We start from the raw sequence: 19,560 nt of genomic DNA on the forward strand, positions 1-19,560 counted from the left end.
TCTGGGGTAGATCCCATCAGGCCCTGGGGACTTATCTACCTTAATGCTTTGCAAGACACCCAACGCATCCTCCTTTTTGATAATGAGATGACTGAGACTATCTACACTCCCTTCCCTAGGCTCATCATCCACCAAGTCCTTCTCCTTGGTGAATACTGATGCAAAGTACTCATTTAGCACCTCGCCCATTTGCTCTGGCTCCACGCATAGATTCCCATCTCTGTCCTTGAGTGGGCCAACCCTTTTCCTGGTTACCCTCTTGCTCTTTATATATCCATAAAAAGCCTTGGGATTTTCCTGAATCCTGTTTGCCAATGACTTTTCATGACCCCTTTTAGCCCTCCTAACTCCTTGCTTAAGTTCCTTCCTACTGTCTTTATATTCCTCAAGTGCTTCCTCTGTTCCTAGCCTTCCAGCCCTTACAAATGCTTCCTTTTTCTTTTTGCCTAGGTTCACAATATCCCGTGTTATCCAAGCTTCCCGAAACTTGCCAAACTTGTCTTTCTTCCTCACAGGAACATGCTGGTCCTGGATTCTAATCAGCTGACGTTTGAAAGACTCCCACGTCAGATGTTGATTTACCCTCAAACAGCCACCCACAATCTAAATTCTTCAGTTCCTGCCTAATATTGTTATAATTAGCCTTCCCCCAATTTAGCACCTTCACCCGAGGACTACTCTTATCCTGATCCACAAGTACCTTAAAACGTATGGAATTATGGTCACTGTTCCCGAAATGCTCCCCCACTGAAACTTCGACCACCTGGCCGGGCTCATTCCCCAATACCAGGTCCAGTACGGCCCCATCCCTAGTTGGACTATCTACATACTATTTCAAGAAGCCCTCCTGGATGCTCCTCACAAATTCTGCCCCATCCAAGCCCCTAGCACTAAGTGAGTCCCAGTCAATATTGGGGAAGTTAAAATCACCCACCACCACAACCCTGTTACCTTTACATCTTTCCAAAATCTGTCTACATATCTGCTCCTCTACCTCCCGCTGGCTGTTGGGAGGCCTGTAGTAAACCCCCAACATCGTGACTGCACCCTTCCTATTCCTGAGCTCCACCCATATTGCCTCGCTGCATGACCCCTCTGAGATGTCCTCCCGCAGTACAGCTGTGATATTCTCCTTAACCAGTAATGCAACTCCCCCACCCCTTTTACATCCCCCTCTATCCCGCCTGAAGCTTCTAAAGCCTGGAACATTTAGCTGCCAATCCTGCCCTTCCCTCAACCAAGTCTCTGTAATAGCAACAACATCATATTTCCAAGTACTAATCCAAGCTCTAAGTTCATCTGCCTTACCTGTTATACTTCTCGTATTGAAACAAATGCACTTCAGACCACCAGTCCCATTGTGCTCAGCAACATCTCCCTGCCTGCTCTTCCTCTTAGTCCTACTGGCCTTATTTACTATGTCCTCCTCATTTACTTCACTAGCTGTCCTACTGCTCTGGTTCCCACCCCCCTGCCACACTAGTTTAAACCCTCACGAGTGACGCTTGCAAACCTTGCAGCCAGGATATTAGGGCCCCTCCAGTTTAGATGCAACCCGTCCTTCTTGTACAGGTCCCATCTGTCCCTGAAGAGAGCCCAATGGTCCAGATATCTGAAACCCTCCCTTCTACATCAGCTGCTCAGCCATGTGTTTAGTTGCACTATCTTCCTATTTCTAGCCTCACTGGCATGTGGCACAGGGAGTAATCCCGAGATTACAACCCTAGAGGTCCTGTTTTTTAACTTACTACCTAACTCCCTAAACTCCCCCTGCAGGACCTCATCACTCTTCCTGCCTATGTCATTGGTACCGATGTGTACCACAACCTCTGGCTGTTCACCTTCCCTTCAGAATGTCCTCTGTCCGTTCAGAGACATCCTTGACCCTGGCACCAGGGAGGCAACATACCTTCCTGGAGTCTCTTTCACATCCCCAGAAGCGCCTATCTGTGCCCCTGACTATAGAGTCCCCTATAACTATTGCTCTTCTGCGCTTTGTCCCTCCCTGCTGAACAACAGTGCCAGCCGTGGTGCCACTGCTCTGGCTGCTGCTGTTTTCCCCTGATAGGCCATCCCCCCCAACAGTATCCAAAACGGTATACTTGTTAGAGAGGGGGATAGCCACAGGGGATTCCTGCACTGACTGCCTGCCCCTTCTAGCGGTCACCCATCTATCTGTCTGCACTTTGAGTGTAACCACTTCTCTAAAACTCCTGTCTATGACGCTTTCCGCCACCTGCATGCTCCTAAGTGCATCCAGTTGCCGCTCCAACCGATCCATGCGGGCTGTGAGGAGCTGCAACTGGGTACACTTCCTGCAGATGTAGTCGCCCGGAACACTGGAAGCGTCACGGACTTCCCACATCTCACAGGTGAAGCACTTCACCCCTCTAACTGTCATTTCTATCACTAATTAGTTAATTGATATAAAATAAATAAATACTTATTAAATCCTTACTAAATTATGATACACTTCACTATGTGGTCCCTAGTGCTAGATTTCTACAATAAATATTAAATGCTGTCTAAATACAGTAATCTCCTCCCTCTGGTTTAGTTACTCTACTTATTAATTAGTTAATTAGTGTTTTAATCAATTTTTATCAGTTTTATTTTCAAATTCGGTATAGATTCCCTACCAGCCAATCAGGTCACAGCTTTCCTGTGACGTCACTTTTTAAGTTTTTTTTTCCCACTCTGCCGAAGCTACCGAATCACTAGGTAAGTACTTTATACTGAAACTTACCTTCCCAGCTGCCCCCTGGCTCGCACTCTCACTGCTACCGCAAAGGATGTAGCAACAGATCTACTTGGGTTTTGAAATAGCTGTCTCGCCTTAGAAGCTTCCTTGAGCTTTCAGGATTTCCCAAAACATAAGAGGCAACAGGAACCACTCCTGAGGCAGAGATTTTTCAGAGACTGGAGGCATTAGGAATCAGCTACCTTTAAAATTCAGCATTTCCTCTCTGCAAAGCAACCTTCCTCCACAAAGAGCAGCAACTCTTTTTTTCCTGGGTCTTTTCCTCTTTACAGGGGTCGTTTCCTCTCTCCAGGCAGACCACAGCCACACCTCAAATGTAGGAATTCTTTTTTCAAGAGAGGAAAATCCTTTTAGAGAATAGGTCTTTTTTTCTCTGGTCTACAAACACAGGTCCCAGCTCGCTCACTGCTAGCTGCTTCCAGCTCCCTGGTCTTTTTCACGCTGCAAAACTGAAACTGAAACCCACAATCAAGTCATGTGACAGTCATAAATCTTCCTGTCATTTCCTTGTTGAGTTGCTTGAAAATAAGTGCCTTGCAGTCTGCACTCAGTTCAAACACTAAGTTCCAGCATCTAATGTTCACAGAGAAAAATCCTTTCACTCAGTAGAAGTAGCGTTGCTTTGAGACCAGATGCACATTCTGCATTTCAAGCTAAGACAGACTCAGTCACAATAAGGGATAGACTTGGTAGGCCTCATGAGGGATGATAATGCAAATAAATATATTCAGAGACCATTCAAGACTTGAATTGACAGCAAACATTCCCCATCGTGTGACAATGACTGGTCCATCAAGCTGTATGCAGAGACAATGTACAGTGGGTAGGGTCATATCTGCTGTAATCTGATTATTATAAACTAATCAAGAAGAGACAATGTACAGAAGGTGAGGTTCAACCTGATCAATCAAAGGTTAAGGTGGACTATAACCTCATATGGAAGGAAGGAACCCTCCGAGGGAGCCATAAATGACAGGCACTGGGACAACTTGGGGTGCATCGATTCAAGAAGAAACCAACCTACAGTCAACAGAACACCTCAAGAAAGAAGACGGCGCCACAGCAACTCGGAAGGCAAGGACTGAGGACACCTTATATCCTGCTATATAACTACTGCTGTTGCTTACGTATTGCTTGTATATTCTTGCTGTACTTAATAAACTCTCCTTGATTAAGAAAGCAGAGTTTGTACCTTGTGGGTCAAAAGCTAGTCAATATCCCACCTAAACACACAAAAATCTTACAGGGCCAACAGGAACAGAGGGACATAGGAACATAGGAACAGGAGTGGGTCAGTTAGCCCCCTCGAGCCTGTTATGCCATTCAATGAGATCATGCCTAATCTGCGACCTAACTCCATATACCTGCCTTTGCCCAATATCCCACAATACTTTTGGTATATAAAAATCTATCAATTTCAGTTTTCAAGTTAACAATTGATCTGTCATCAATTACTGTTTATGGAAGAGAGTTCCAAACTTCTATCACCCTCTGCATGTAGAAGGGTTTCCTAATTTCATTCCTGAAAGGTCTGTCTCTAATTTTTAGACTAGTCCCCTTATCCTAGACTCGCCAACCAGTGGAAAGAGTTTCTCATTACCCTATTTGTTCCCCTTAATATCTTGAAAACTTCAATCAAATCATCCCTTAATCTTCTAAATTCCAGAGAACACACCCTAGTTTGTGTAATCTCGCCTCATAATTTAACCCTTGGGAGTCCAGGTATCATTCTGGTAAATCTACACTGCACTTCCTCCAAGACCAATATATCCTTCCCAGGTTTTGGTGCCCAGAACTGCTCACAATACTCCACCTGTAGTCTAACCAGGGCTTTGAGTAGCTCAAATGTGACTTCTACTCCCTGTATTCTAGTCCTCTAGATATAAAGGTCAGCATTCCATTAGCTTTTTTAATTGTTTTCTACTTATGACATTTTAATGATTTGTGTACCTGGACCCTCAAATCTGTTTGAGCCTCCAGTGTCTGTAGCTTTCCACCATTTAGAAAGTACCAGGTTCTATTCTTTTTAGTTGAAAGTGGATGGCCTCACATTTGCCATGGTTTTGCCCATTCGCTTAATCCGTAACCATCTCTTTGTAATTTTATGCTCCAACCACACTGCCACCTATCTGTGTCATCAGCAAATTTGGAAATGTGGCTTTCTATCCCAACATCTAAGTGGTTAATAATTATGATGAATAGTTGAGGCCCCAACACAGATCCTTGCTGGACACGACTGGTCACATCCTGCCAATTAGAGTAGCTTTCCATTATCTCTACTCTGTCTCTTGCTGCTTAGTCAATTTCCTAACCAGGTCAATCATTTGTCTTCAATTCCATGAGCTTCAACTTTAGCTAACAGTCTCATATGAGAGGCTTTATCAAATGCCTTCTGGAAATCCATATAAATAACATGCATAGACATCCCCCGTCCACTACTTCAGTCACCTCTTTAAAGAATTCTATCAGGTTCATCAGGCATGGCCTACCCATTAAAAATCCATGCTGCCCTCTTTGATCAGCTGAAAATTTTCAAGTTGTTCAGTCACCCTATTCTTAATTGTAGACTTTGTAATTTCCTGACAACAGATGTTAGGCTAACTGGTCTATAATTCCCTGGTTTCCCCTCTCTCACCTTTCTTAAATAACAGACATCATCTGCAGCAACACTGGCTTCAGCATTTAAGTTACTGCTTATTTTTTGGTTGCAGGAGCACACAACAAATTAATGATAGTAAATTTCCCTTTATTTGAGCATCAGTGAAATGGAGCTACTACAGAAGCAAAATACTCAGCAGGTGTGGCAGCATCGGTGAAGAAAGAAACAGAGTTAACATTTCAGGTCAATGACCTTTCATCAGATCTGGAAGATGTTAGCGATTTAACAGCTTGTAAGCAAGTTTAGCGCCAGAGAAAAGTCGGGTGTGGGAGAAGGTGGTAAGGTGCTCCTTATCAAAAGCCTTGGTAAAATCCATTTAGACAACATTAAATGCATGACCCTCATTGACTCTCCTAGTTACCTCCTCAAAAAATTCAATCATGTTAGTCAGATATGACCTTCCCTTAACAAATCCATGCTGACTGTCTTTAATTAATCCAGGTCTTTCAAAATGAAGATTTATCCTGCCTCTCAAAATGTTTTCCTATAATTTTCCCACCACCAAGGTTAGGCTGATTGGCCTGTAATTACTCAGTCTATCCCTTTCCCCTTTTTTAAACAATGGTACAATGTTAGCTGTCCTCCTGTCCTCTGGCACCATACCTGTAGGCAGAGAGGATTGGAAAATGATGGTCAGAGCCTCTGCTATTTCTTCTCTTGCTTCCCTTAACAGCCTAGGCTACATTTCATCCAGGCCTGGCGATTTATCCATTTTCAAAGATGTCAAACTCCTTAACACCTCTACTTTCACAATGTTGATTTCATCTAATATTTCACACTCCTCCCTGATTGCAATGTCTGTATCATACCTTTCTTTTGTGAGAACAGATGCAAAATATCTTGAATAGAACCATATCAACGTCCTGCACCTCCGCACAAAGGGTACCCTTATAGTCCCTAATAGGCCTTACCCTTCCTTTCGTTATCCTCTTGCTCCTTATGTATTTATAAAAAATCTTCGGGCTCTCCTTGAATTTGCTTGCCAATATTTTTTCATACCCTCTCTTTGCTTTCCTTATTTCCTTTTTAATTTCACCCCTACACTTTTTATACTCTTTTCGGCTTTTTGCCATATTGAACCCTTGGTTATCTGTCACAAGCTTCCCTTTTTTTTCTTTATCCTCTCTTTTAAACTCCTTGACATCCAGGTGGCTCTGGATTTGTTGGTCCCTCCCTTTTTCATTAAGGGGATATATTTGCTCAGAACCCTAGATATCCCTTCCTTGATTTTTTTTTTTCTTTATTCTTTCATGGGATGTGTGCATTTGTTGCCCATCCCTAATTGCCCTTGACAACTCAATGGCTTGCTAGGCCATTTCAGAGGGTAGTTAAGAGTCAATCACATCACTTTGGGTCTGAAGTCACATATTGGCCAGATCAGGTAAGGATGGCAGATTTCCTTCCCTAGAGGACATTAGTGAACCAGATGGGATTTTCTGACAATTGATGATAGTTTCATGACATGATTACTGAGACTAGCTTTCAATTCCAGATTTTTTGTTATTTGAATTTAAATTCACCAGCTGTCATGGTGGGATTTGAACCCGTGTCTCCAGAACATTAGCCTGGGCCTCTGGGTTACTAATTCAGTGACATTGTCACTACACCATTGTCTCCCACTGACCTGGCACTGATTTACTTTCAAGTAGCTGCTTCCAGCCCACTTTCGCTAAATCACTTCTCAGCTTAGTAAAGTTAACTTTTCCCCAATTGAGAACTTTCATTCCTGGTCCATCTTTGTTCTTTTCCATATCTACCCTAAATCTGACTGAATTATGATCACTTCCACCAAAGTGCTCCCCAACTGATACTTCTTCCACCTGCTCAGCTTCATTCCCAAAAACTAAGTCCAGAATCACCCCTCTCGTTAGGCTTGCTACATACTGGCTAAAAAAGTTCTCCTGAATGCATTATAAGAATTCTGCTCTCTCTGTACATTTCACACTAATTCTGGATTAATTAATATTATGGTAGTTGAAATCTCCAATTATTACTGCCCTTCTATCTCCTTCTGACAGTTTGGGGGTCGATAGTACACTTCCGGTAGTGCGATTGCCCCTTTTTTGTTCTTCAGTTCAACCCATATGGCCTCATTTCATCCCTCCTCACAGCTATAATTGTTTCATTAATCAATATTGCGACCCCCACTCTATCTCATCTGAAAACCCTACAACTAGGAATGTTGAGCTGCCATTCCTGCCCTTCTTTCAGCCATGTCTCAGTAATTGCTATAATATGATATGCCCAGGTGGCAATCTGTGCTCTCAACTCATCTGACTTCTTGCATTGAAGTATATACCATTTAACACTGCCACACTCCCTTGTTGTCTACTTTCTAGCCTTTGTTTCCTTTGCCTTACAAACACGCTTATTACTTTTCAGCCTCCCATTTCCAATTTTTCTTCTCTCCCTTCTGAATCTACTGTCAGGTTCCCATTCCCCTGCCAAGCTAGTTTAAACCCTCCCAACATCATTAGCAAAACTCCCTGTGAGGATATTGGTCCCAGTCCTGTTGCGATGCAATCTGTCCAGCTTGTACAGGTCCCACCTCCACCAGAAACAGTTCCAATGCCTCAAGAATCCAAAGCCTTCTCTCCTGCACCATTGCTCCAGCAACATATTCATCAGCTCTATCTTCCTTTCTCGGTACTCACGAGTACGTGGTGCCAGGAGTAATCTTAACTCAGGGAATTTGGTGAATGAGAGAATTCGGCACATTAAGGGAGGAACAGCTGTTCTGGTCTTTTACAAGACAAGGAATGGTCAGAGTGAGGGAGCAGGAGACAGTGAAACCTGGTAAGTAGCTGGTAATTAAGTGTTTCTAGATAATAGTCTAGAAAGTAAAGGCATGGCAGGGAACCTCAGTCCCATGGAATGCACATCCTGTGCCATGAGAGAAATCCTGGAGGCTTCTCGTGGCCTGGACAACCACATATGCAAGAAGTGTTATCAGCTAGAGAAGCTCGAGCTCTGGGCTTCAGAGCTTGAGCGGTGGCTGGAGTCACTACAGGGCATCCACGAGGCTGAGAGCTTCATGGATAGCATGTTTCTGGAGGTGGTCACCCTCTCCCTCCCAAACTCCCAACTCAGCACCAACTTCACGCCACGGACTGTTCCTTATGGTTTCTGGTATCCTCGGGCTTCTAACTCATTTTCTGCACCACATCGCTGCCACCCCCCATCCCCACAGCCGCTCCCCCCCACCCCCACAGCCCCCCCAACCCCCACACCATCCCTGACTTCAGCCCTGCCAGTATTGGGGAAGAGACAGTGCAGAAATATTTATATGTGACCCAAGAGTTAAATTGGACTGGGCCTCACATTGAATCCTCTCCCCAACCCAGCCCACCATGAGGGTCGCCCACTTGCTCTGCACTCTTCCTACCCTAATGTGCCACAAATCAAAATCAACCATTTGTCTCACTATATATTGGGAATGTTAGCATACTGGTTATGCTACTGGACTAGTAATCCAGAGGCCTGGACTAATCATTCAGAGACATGAGTTCAAATTCCACCATGGAAGCTGGGGATTTTAAATTCTATTAGTTTAATTAAATAAATCTGGAATAAAATGCTAGTATCAGTAATGATGACCATGTGACTACTGGATTGTCATAAAAACCCATCTGGTTCACGAATGTCCTTTAGAGAAGGACATCTGCAGTCTTTACCTTTTCTGGCCTATGACTCCAGACTCTCAGCAATGTGGTTGACTCTTAAATGGACTAACAAGACATTCAACAGTTAAGAAAGCAGCTCACCACCGCTGTGAGTGAAAAAAGATCCAAGACACACCACCTTCAACATCAACTTAAATACATGTTCTTTTTTTTAATACCTGGAACCCTGACTCACTACCAGGTAGAATTCCATGGACATAGTAGCCCTCTCATTCCACAGCCAGTGAATATTAGCAGGCTGTCCAATCACGGTATTAAAGCATTTATAAGTTGTGCAGCATTCAATATTTTTTTTGCCTTGTGCCTCTGTACGTAATTAAAAAGTATGTATATTTATATATTGCCCTTCATGACTTCACGCCGACAAAGCACTTCGCAGCCAATTAAATACTTTTGAAGCATAGTCACTGTTGTAATGTAGGAAAAGCAGCAGCCAATTTGTGCACAGCAAGGTCCCACAGACAGCAATGTGATAATTACCAGATAATCTATTTAGTGATGTTGGTTGAGAGATAAATATCATCCAGGACACCAGGGAGAACTCCCCTGCTCTTCTTCAAAATAGTGTCATGGGATCTTTTACATGCACCTGAGAGGGCAGAAGGGGCCTCAGTTTAACACCTCATCTACAAAAATGTAATTATGCACATTGGCACTCTTCCAATAAGTATTACAGGCACAAGGGTGGATTAAAAGGCATACTTTGCCGCAAGCCGAGTTCCTGGTGCTGGTCAGTCTCTGTCTGAGCCAGCAGCTTGCTGAGTGAAAGATGTGTGGGCTCTTTGCCCATTCTGGCTACCAAGACCACAGATCATCAGAACTGTACCATCTGTCACATCACCATTATAGGAGAAACACAAAGATTAAAAAAAAGCTAAAATAATTCAAGATTCTGTTTGTCACAATGTTTGGATTGTGACTTCTGTCTTGTTTGTAGAAGCAAATGTTAAAATGTTCAAAAAACAGACAGAAATAGCAAAGAAAAGTTAACAAAAACATTATTTTAATCAGGTTTCTGCTTTTTCACTGGCATTCCTTTTTCTTAGCTCCCATCAGTCTTTCATTTTAATGGCTTTTATCATCTGTCACTGTCTTTTATTTCCCAGCACTGTCAGCATTCCCTTTTTTCCCTCTTTTTTGCGTGTTTCTGTAGTTTTCATTCTCTCTCTCTCAACTATATGTTTCCTATGCTTTGACCCACTCCACTACAACACAGCCACAGAGCATAAGTGAAGCTTCTCAAAATGAAGTAATTCCTTTTTGTTCTGTGTTTATAAGGTACGCACTTAGCAGCAACCTTGCTAGGGCAAAAAGGAATGCCCTAGGCAACCTGGACATCACAAATGTAATTGTAAAAACAGCACATAAGATCATTCTCTGAGATTTTCTGTACATTTCAGGTTCTTGGAGCAACACACCAACAGTTGTCATTCTGAGAACAGTCTTGGTGGCCAGTATCATTTTATTTCCTAACAGTTCCACAAGACACAGGGAAAGTTGGGAGATTGAGGCTGTGGTCACAGGAGCTCAGGACGTCAACAGCAATCAGAGGAGAAATGGAAAACCCATGGGAAAACTGGGAACAGGATTTAATGGTTCCGGGGATAAGTATCAATTGAGTTGATCAAAGGGGCATCAGAACAGCATTAGGCCATTAAGCCCCTCAAGCCTGTTTCACTATTCATTTAGATTGTTGCCAATCTGCATCTTAACTCCATTTACCCACCTTAGTTCTGTAACTCTTTTAATACCCCATCTCAAAAAATTTATCAATCGCAGTTTTAAAATTTTCAATTGACCTGGCCTCAACAGCTTTTTAAGTGAGAGTTGCAGATTTCCACAACTCTTTGTATGAAATACTTCCTGACATCATCCCTGAACAGCCTAGCTCTAATTTTAAGGTTATGCCCCCTTGTCTGGACTTCCCCACCAGAGGAAATAGTTTCTCTCTATCTACCCAATCAAATCTTTTAATTATCTTCAACACCTCAATTAGATCACCCCTGAATTTTCTATATTGAGGGCAATACGTCTAGTCTATGCAACCTATCCTTGTAGTTTAACCTTTTTAACTCTGGTGCGTTGTGGTATATTATGGCTATTGGGGCCTGGTACATGAGATGAAGGGAGGGGTTGAGGGCTGAGGAGAATATGATCTGTGAAGGGTGACTATTGATGGTTAAACGGTGAAGATGTTTACATACTCTGGAAGTTTGATTTAATTACTTTTAAGGATCGAGAAGTGTTGATGCAGAGCATTTCCTGGGATGGGGAGAGTTCATGAACAACTATTTTTATATAGTCTGTGGAAGGCATGGTTTGATCAGCTGAATGGCCTTTCCTCATCCAACACTTTCTCTTGTTTTGAGGTTTATCAGTACTATGTAGTGATCTACCCCCTCCTACCCTCCCACTGAGGTAAAGACTTCACCCTCGTACCACCAACCCCACCACCGCCCTCCCCCCCCCCCCCCACAACTCTTCAACTGCTGTAGATTTATGGGACAATAAAAATGTATTGGCTTCACAATGCAGTGTTCAGTAGCCCACTTTTTCCAATAAAATAATTCCCATTGAAAATCATTGCAGCTTTGTTCTTTGACATTGTCTAAATGAAAATGACTGACTTACAGCTCTTTCGCCCTCTTAGATAGTCACCCTGTAAAAGCTATAGCCTGTTAGCACAGAATCAAAACAAGGTGGTTAATTCATCAAATTCGCTGCCATGCTGTTCTACCAAAGGATGCAGTTTTAAGAGTGGAGACAATTGTTTTTTAACTTATGGGGAGAAGGAGAACAGAGGAATAAAACATTGGCCAAGAATTTCCTCAAAGCTGATCCCACTGAACTGGAAGCAGTTTCGTGGAAAATCATTCCAATTATGTATAAGACTTTCTGCATCATCTCTTTCCAGCATTATGATCACTTTTTTCTCACAGCTGTAATTGAACCCTTCCCCCACTACCTCACCCAATTCCCCCTCCACCCCCCAACCCAAGCAAAAGAATTCATCCCTTGAAGGTACTGACCTTTGGCAAGGTACAATTACACAGATGCTGCCAGCTGTTTAACATTTCACACCCATGGAAGCTCCTCACACATGAGCTTAGATCACGTCAGTAAGTCATTCAATTACAATTTGGGGCCTGATGATATCCTTGCCCAATTCAACATACAGTACAAACTTTTTTATCCGGCACTTTACAACCAGCAAGCTCTATTATCCGGAATTTCTGAAATCTCCCAAAGCTCTCCCTGGCCGAGTTTTCCCGAGTGCAGTCAATTGTTCTCGGCATTAGTTAGTGAAGCTCATTGGAAAGGGCTGACTCTCATGTGTACTACAGGTATAGTGGTGCATCAACCCCGCAGGATTAAGGGAAAATTAAAAATCAGCTTTCCCATTGCCGGGCCCTGGGTACCCTTCAGTCCTCCAGCAATAATTCCAGGATGGAAGGGTCAATCTCCATGCGGACAATGGCAGGTGATAGGGTTTGGTGAGGCGCGGTGGGCAGCACCAGTGTCCTGTGGCTGGACCTCTGCCTAGCCGAGGGACAACAGGAAAAGCAGAAACTGCTTTCCATCTCTTGAATCCGCAAGGCTGAGGCCGACCTTCTCCATGCTTCAAGGGATGAATTCTTTTGCTTGGGTTGGGGGGTGGAGGGGGAATTGGGTGAGGTAGTGGGGGAAGGGTACAATTACAGCTGTGAGAAAAAAAGTGATCATAATGCAGGAAAGAGATGATGCAGAAAGTCTTATACATAATTGGAATGATTTTCCACGAAACTGCTTCCAGTTCAGTGGGATCAGCTTTGAGTTGGTGATTGCGGGGCGCTAGGGGCATGCAACAGTAACAGATTCAAACCGGACACCGGGAAGCTGGTTGGGAGACTTCACAACCTATTGAATTAGACCACCAAAAACCACAGAAACTAAGGTTGCCATCTGCAGTGGAAATGCTAACTTTCCTCGGTGACTAGTTCCCCATTCGCTATAATGGAATTCTTGGTCCCTGCAGTCAGACGTGTTTTGCTCCAGAGTTCTGCATACAACTCTTGATTAACTGGAATTTTTGACTAACCAGCCGCTCTCAGGTCCGGCACATGCTAGATCACAAAGTTTTTACTGTATTTTGCACGTTACAGTGTGAATCAAGTCTGTCAAATATTGTTCAGGAGCAGGAATTCATCGTTACTCTCCTTGCCTCTGGCTAGAGTTAAGCTGTCTCAGCAAAGGCCGGTGGTGAATCCTGGAACCATATTGGTCCTTATGGCTCAGTTGCACATTGAGCAGTGCTTTTACCAACTCAGCCATCAGAACAGAGCTGTAATAAATGTTTTGTTTCTGCCACTCAACCAGGACACCCGATAAATGTAACTTCTTTCTAACTTTGCTCGTGATCTGATCAGTTAAGAGTTATACATTTTGCTTTTTATTTCAGTTAACCCCTTCCCAAATTCCTCAGTCAAGATGGAGTTAAATCCAACATTGGTTTTTAAATTGTAACAGTCTTTCTGTCGCTGACTCTTCATTTCTTATGACAGTGTCCTGTCTTCAATTGAATAATCACACTTCATGTTTTATGAAACAGACGGTTGCAATTCAAAGACAAAACCCTGCACAGTGTGGGAAAGCCTCCAAGTGTCAGTGTGCTATCTGCATGCTCCGTATGTCTCCAGAATGTTACATTCAGAGGATTTGAATGCATTTCTGCTGCAAAATGAATCCAGTTCTACCAGAAAGCCCATCTGAACTTTCACAGACTATTTTCTCTAATTGGCACTGATAACAATGGTGGCTTGTAGAACTATTGTCAGCACAATAGTAATGTCAACAAAAGTAATTCTCTGAAAGGAAAACGGAGTGACATGACATTTTCTAAGCCTGTATTTCAGCCACAGACATACAGCAGTACCTTTAAAACCAAAATGTAGCTTGCTCAATCTGCATGTGTGTGATTTATTGCTGTAGGTTTCAAAAATACGTCTGATCCCAGAGTATGAACTGTTCAGTTCCACCCCCACTAGCTGCCTTGATAAGAATCACTTCCTCTCTAAGCTTATCCGTGAGGTCAGGTTAACACTAGCCACAGCAATGACCTAGAGAGGAAGCAGCAGTTTGAGAAATATCTTCTTGTGCCATAAAACTCCTGACAATATAAGGGAATGGGTCCAGTGAGAATTGGAACACGGTATCAAGCAATTTGAATAGGGGTTTGCAGCTCTTCTGACTCATCCTTAGTTTGAGGGAAGCCTACACTTGTGAACAATTGTGAACCATGTTGGTGACAGATAACAAGACAAGTGTCACAAAAACTGGACTTCTCCTCAAAATACAAGTCTAAGCAAAGGAAATACAACCTTACAGATTTTCTGGGCCTGCCCAAACTTCTAACCTGACTGCCACGGATATGTTTAAGGGAATATTAGCTATTACCTAGTTCTCCACTGAACTACTGCTAACAAAAGACTCCCTTTTAAATCCCAACAGAGGGAAACTTCTGGATGTCCTCTGCATTGTAGTTCAATGAGATAGCTTACTGATGTGGAAATTGTTTTAGGAATTCACTCAGACTGAACCAGGAGAAATTTTTCAAGACCAGGTTCCCATTCTTAACCAACTGCCAACTACTACAGAAACTTCTGTGACATACACCCACTGCTCTGGAATCAATTTTCTTTCTCTTGGACATTCTCGGGGGCCTTCTGGGTTTTCAGCTGGCCTGAGTTCTGTTAGGCCTAGGGAGAGCGCAGTGGGCAGAATTCCCAGGGTATCCGAGAAACTTCCCCAGATATACCCACAAAACAGTCCAAGGAAGTTAGTGAGGGTGGGGAGGGAGGCAGAAAACTCCCCCATACCCATACCACTCCCCCCACCCACTTCCAAAACCCAACCAACAGAATTGTCCCTTTTTATACGAGGCAGAAGCCTGGCATCTCTGGGTTTTAACTCAAATTGTACTCCCCATCCTGTGGGTTCCTACACCCTTCCTGACTCCCTCCATATCTTGAAAACTGTTTCAGACAAAATAAAACTTTTTCTTTAAAAATGCAATCATGTCAGACTGTTTGTAGGATTCAGAATATCCAGAGTATCCAGAATATTTCAGGACTATTTCTGTTGCTGTTCCATTTCATGCTGTTCCGTATACAAAACAAAACATGCTGAAAGAACCTGTGTACAAAGCATTGTGCTTATAAACAGACCAACAATGAGGTTAGTGAAAAGTTGTCGGATTTTGGGGGGACTGGGTAGGGTGTGACTGGAAGTGGGGTGTAGTTGGAAGCGCTGGTTTCCTGTGGGAGGGCTGAAGACTCTAGGCATGACTTTCAAATGGACTACATGGCACTACAAAACAAAGATGACTCAAGGTGGGGAGGGATAGGGAAATTAGCAAGTTGCTAGCAGCAGCACCAGACATACCTAAAAATGAGGTGTCAGCCTGTTGAAGCTACAACATAGGACTACTTGCATGCCAAACAGCGGAAGCAGCATGCGATAGACACGGCTAAGCGATCCCACGACCAATGGATCAGACCTAAGATCTACCACATCCAGTCATGAGTGGTGGTGGACAATTAAACAACTGACAGGAAGAGGAGGCGCCACAAATAGTCCCATGCTCAACAATGGGGGAGCCCAGCACATCAGTGCAAAAAACAAGGCTGAAGCATTTGCATTCATCTTCAGCCAGAAATGTCGAATGGATGATCCATCTTGGCCTCCTCCTGAGGTCCCCAGCATCACAGATGCCAGTCTGCAGCCAATCCGATCCACTCTACATGATATTAAGAAACGACTGAAGGCACTGGATACTGCAAAGGCTATTGGCCCTGACAACATGCTGCCAATAGTACTGAAGACGTGCTCAAGAACTAGCTGTGCCCCTAGCCAAACTGTTCCAGTACAGCTGCAACAGTAGCATCTACCTGGCAATGTGGAAAATTGCCCAGGTATTCCTGTACACAAAAAGCAGGACAAATACAACCCGGCCAATTACCACCCTATCAGTCTACTCTCAATCATCAGTAAAGTGATGGAAGAGGTCGGCAATAGTGCTATCAAGCAGCACTTGATTAGCAATAACCTGCTCACTGATGCTCAGTTTGGGTTCCACCAGGACCACTCAGCTCCTGACCTCATTACAGCCTTGGTTCAAACATGGACAAAAGAGCTGAACTCCACAGGTGAGGTGAGAGTGACTGCCCTTGACATCAAGGCAGCATTTGACTGAATATGGCATCAAGGAGCCCCAGCAAAACTGGAGTCAATGGGAATCGGGGGAAAACTCTGCTGGTTGGAGTCAATACTAGCACAAAGGAAGATGGTTGTGGTTGTTGGAAGTCAATCATCTCAGTTCCAGGACATCACTGCAGGAGTTCCTCAGGGTAGTGTTCTAGGCCCAACGATCTTCAGCTGCTTCATCAATGGCCTTCCCTCCATCATAAGGTCAGAATTGGGAATGTTCGTTGATGATTGCACAATGTTCAGCACCATTCACGACTCCTCAGTTATTGAAGCAGCCCATGTCCTGATGCAGCAAGACCTGGACAACGTCCAGGCTTGGGCTGAGAACTGGCAAGTAACATTCGCACCACTCAAGTACCAGGCAATAACCATCTCAAACAAGAGAGAATCTAACTATCTCCCCTTGACTTTCAATGGCATTACCATCACTGAATCCCTCAATATCAACATCCTGGGTGTTACCATTGACCAGAAACTGAACTGGGCCAGCCACATAAATGCCGTGGCTACAAGAACAGGTCAGAGGCTGGGAATTCTGCGGCCCGTAACTGACCTCCTGACTCCCCAATACTTGTCCACCTGTCCACAAGGCACAAGTCAGGAGTGTGATGCAAGACTCTCTACTTGCCTGGATGGGTGCAGCTCCAACAACACTCAAGAAGCTCAACATCATCCAGGACAAAGCAGGCCACTTGACTGTCACCCCATTCACCACGGGCATCGATGCCAGGAAGGCCCTGCCACATATTACTGGCAGCGGTGAGGTCTCATGCTAGCCCCTCTGTCACTGGGCAATGGGAACATCATTAAAATATGTTAATGTATTGAAATTAATGAATAAATACTTATCTTGTCGCGCCAGCTGTCCCGCTGCGATATTCTGGCCGGTTGGTGGAACTCTTGCACCTTCGGTTCTCCATTTGGAGTCCGAGGCGAAACACTGGTTAGGAGGGGGGTGCAGGTAGATTTTCAGGGCGGTGGGGTGGGGGGGGCGGGTGTGGAGTGAAGAAAACCATTGTGATTGGTGGAGGGGATGGTGGGAAGGGGATGAAGGTAAAAGGTTACAAACATTGGGCGGGGAAGGTCAGGATCACGAGGTAAGTTTTTTTGTGGGGAAAGGGCAATTAATGAAGTGTTTAGTCTTTGGGGAGGTGGGAGAGGGAATTGAAATTTTTAATAAATTTTTAATTTCAATTTCACAGGTCCTGTATCTTTAAACATTTAAATTAAAATGAAGGGCTGCAAGCCCTTTAAAAATGGCATCGGCACCTGTGCAGTGGTGCCGGACGCCGTTGCCGGAGCGCCTGCCCCCTCTACGTCATCGGGGGCGGGCAGTTCGTCCCAGACATATAAATGAGCCACCACGCTAAATAACACGGGGGCTCCACAGAGCAAATCCCGCACATGCACCCGCCATCTTTGAAGCTCGCTGCTGAGATCAGCAGCAAGCTGGAAAAATACAGCCCATTATGTTAAAGGTGTGATATAAATATAAGTTGCTGTTGTTGTTGTATAATTTAGGGTTTTATTGAGAGTGGATATGTGTCAGAGAACTGGAGATTGACCAGTATAACACTTAATTTAAAAAGGAGAAACAGAAATTGAAAGGAAGCTGCAAGGGAATTCAATATCAGTGAATGTATGGTTAGATAAAAAAGGTAATAATTAAACTTGCAATAGGGGAAAGTTGGGTGCGTGTAAGAGCAGAAGGATATAGGGGTTCAGGATCACAAGACATTAAAATTACCTCCCCAAGTGGATAAAGTCATTCAAAAAAAAGCTAGTGGGATGTTGGGTTTTATGGAAGAGGAATAGAACATAAACCTCAAAAGTAATGGTGAATCTATGTAAACCTTACTACCCTACTATAAAAGTACACTGACTCCCACAGCTACCTTGATTACTCTTCCTCCCACCCTCTTTCCTGTAAGGACACTATTCAATTCCCCAATCTTCTCCATCTCATCTGTTCGGATAATGCAACTTCCCATACCAGTGCTTCCAATATGCCTTCTTTTGTCCCCAACCAAGATTCCTTTCCACCATAGTTAACAGGGCCCTTGACTATATCCATTTCATTTCCTGCAATTCTGCCCTTATCTGTCCCCCTCCCTCCTAGAACAATAGTGTACCCCTTGATCTCACCTTCTACTCCACGAGCATCCTCAGTTAATGAATCTTCCTCCACCTTTTCACTACCTCCAGCATGATGCCATTACCAAACACATATGTGGGTTTTAGCAAATCAAACCCTCCTTTCCCTTTTCAGCATTCTGAAAGAATATTTCCCTCTGTGACACCTTGGTCCACTCCTCAATCACCCCAACACCCATTCCCCTACCCACGGCACCACCCTCTGCAAATGCAGGAAATACAAGATCTGCCCTTTCACCTACTCCCTTTTCACTATCCAGGCACTGAAACACTCCTTCCAGGTGAAACAATGATTTATTTGTCTTTCTTTCAATGTAGTATACTGTATTTGCTGCTCAAAATGTGGTCTCCTCTACATTGGGGAGACCAAACGCAGATTGGATGATCGCTTTGCGGAACACCTCCGCTCAGTCTGAAAGCATGACCCCGAGCTTCTGGTTGCTGGCCATTTCAACACACCCCCCTGCTCTCACGCTCACATCTCTGTCCTGGGATTGCTACAGTGCTCCAGCGAACATCAACGCAAGCTCAAGGAACAGCATCTCATTTACCGATTAGGCACACTGCAGCCTACCGGACTGAACATTGAGTTCAATCATTTCAGAGCATGACCGGCCCTCCTTTTTATTTTTAGTTCTTCTTTCTTTTATATTTGTTTATTTTATTTTAGTTTGTTTAGTTTGTTTCCACTGTGCCTACCCACCTTTTTTTTCATGCTTGTGCTTGGGGCCAGGACTGTTCATTTTTCTGCCAATTAACACCCTCTCTGTACTAATGCTTTGTCTTTCACCACACCATTAACATACCGTTTGCCTTTGCTCCATGACCTTCTGATCATTTATTCTATGTGACCTTGTCCTATCAACACCTTCTCTTTTGTCATCTCTTGCCCCACCCCTGCTTTACTTGCTTAAAACCTTTTACATTTCTAACCTTTGCCAGTTCTGATGAAGGGTCACTGACCTGAAATGATAACTCTGCTTCTCTCTCCACCGATGCTGCCAGACCTGCTGAGTATTTCCAGCGTTTCTTGTTTTTATTTCAATACTTTATATCCT

Source organism: Heterodontus francisci, chromosome 2, assembly GCF_036365525.1.
Source record: "Heterodontus francisci isolate sHetFra1 chromosome 2, sHetFra1.hap1, whole genome shotgun sequence".
NCBI lineage: Eukaryota > Metazoa > Chordata > Chondrichthyes > Heterodontiformes > Heterodontidae > Heterodontus > Heterodontus francisci.